Here is a 2258-nt window from a genome sequence, read left to right as displayed (position 1 = left end):
TCTCCTTCTGTGCAATTTACAGCCTCTGAAAACAGGCTAGAAGATCAGGTATGAGTTGATTTCAACTAGAGGGTACATAACAACAACAACAACAGATGTTTTTGACATAGAAGGGAGGTCTATTTTGGCCTCTTGGGTAGTGGTAAGGTGCCAAATTTTGAAGAAATGAAAAGAGATTCAAGGAAAAGTTATACCAATTTTTGAGCTTTGTGAATTTGCAGAATTTAGAGGATAGACATTCTCAGGTGTTTTAAGATGTAAACAAAATGAATGGAAGAAGAAAGAGAACTGTTTAGAAATTCAGCTGTGGGCTAGATTTAGAAGCACATCCTCTTCATAAAATAGACTTTTCAGTTACTACATAAGCTATCCAGAAAGAATGTTTTGTTAGATGAATTGAAAGCGCCATGTTTTAGGAGGCAGCTGCAGCTGGCATCTGACTATCTTTACCTTCAGTAGCATTATAGAGAATAATTCTTTGGAACTACCATTATCAGACTAAAAACTATTTCAGTTTAAACTATGAAATCTACCTCTAGGGATTATTACGTTTTATGTCATGCTTAACCTGCCAACAGCAAGCTGGACAGTGATGAAAATGGTCCAGCACAATGTCTTCACTGATGTCCTTGGACTAGTATTGATTAAAGTTTAAAGAGTGGGTGGAATTTGTAGTTCATTTATTTGCTGGTTGTGTCATGCTATTCCAAAATTACTACACCATTTTTTCTTTTATTTTATAAAATACATGACCAGAAAATATGCAATTGGGCTCATTTTATTCTGTTCATCACTAAATGTACTTTTTGGAAAGAAAAATTTATCTTATGCAAACATAATTCATTAAAAATATGATTTTTTTTAAAAAGCATGGTTAAATAAAGGTATGTAAAGATACAATTGGTGAATAGCTACTAGGAACTCTTGTTAGTAGAAAGATGACAGGATCTAGAAAATTCCTTTCGTACCCTTTAAGGGAAAAGAATTTAATCTATTCCTGCAACAAATTGTGTTTAAAAGATGGCTACAAAATATCTCTTACCCAATATGATATGATTTTTGCAGTATAATTGACTATTTCCAGTTAAAGTTGCATCTCTGTTACCTCTCTTTCAGATTGTCAGAGTTTGGTAATTGTTTAAACCAATGTGGAGGTTTCCAATGGAGGAAGTGAACTATACGTCATGTGATACTAGGTCATAAAGGTAATTCAAATTCTGCCTTACTTGCTACAGTGTTTGTTCTTTAAACTTTCACCCCTCATGTCAACAGCCAAAACTCTCAAATACTACCATATTGTAAGGATATTCAAAATAACCTATATAAAGAAGGCACAGGCCCAAACCCCAGAGAGGAAGAGCTGCCTATTGTGTCCAGAAGTTGTCCTGACCCTCCATAGTTCCAAACTCATCCCGTAACAGACCTTGAAACATAACTACCTAGGTAAATTCTTAACTCAGAAGATCCTTGAAAGAAAATGAAATAATTGCATTTATTTTAAGTTTCTAGCTTAACGTTTCCTGGTTCTGGATCAACAACATTTTGTACAGTTTCTAATAGTAAACTGGGTTGGAGGACAAGCAACCAGGGTGCTCCTCGGACGCAAGACTGGTGAAACTTCCTTTAACACAAACCAGTTACTGGAAAATAATTGTGCTGGGTAAATAGACGGTCAGTAGAAAAAAAGAATACCCTCAGCTAGATGGATTGCCATAGTGACCGTAATAACGAGCTTGAGCATGTAGGAAATATTGAAGATGGCATGAGAGAGGGCAAGGCTTAGATTTCATGTTCACAGTGTTGCTATGAGTTGTAGTCAACTCACTGGCACCTAAAAACAATGGCAACAACAACAAAAAAACTGACCAAGAAACATATTTTTACAGCTATGGAAATTCAAACAAGAATGCTGTATTGAAAAGTGGAAAAAAAGATCTAGTTTTCTGTAATATTACATAAATTATGGTATTAATATTATCACAGTGGTTGTGCTGTTGTCCAAGTGGTAAGGAAGATCTTTAGAGAAGGATTAGGCTTAGAAAATGCAGCCAGAGTATTCCTTCGAGGCAAGAATGATGGTGTTTCATCTCACAAGTTTCTGGGATGTTGTTAGAAGAGGCTATTCCCTGGAAACAGACGATACACTTGGAAAGTTGGAGGGTCAGCAAAAGAGAGGGAGACCCTCAATGAGAAGGACTGACATGGTAACAACAGCAGGGCTCAAGTGTATCAGTGATGATGGTGATGGTACAGGATAG

Source organism: Elephantulus edwardii, unplaced genomic scaffold, assembly GCF_000299155.1.
Source record: "Elephantulus edwardii isolate Elephantulus edwardi_28Jun2011 unplaced genomic scaffold, EleEdw1.0 scaffold00046, whole genome shotgun sequence".
Lineage (NCBI taxonomy): Eukaryota > Metazoa > Chordata > Mammalia > Macroscelidea > Macroscelididae > Elephantulus > Elephantulus edwardii.
This window is presented reverse-complemented; position numbering follows the sequence as displayed.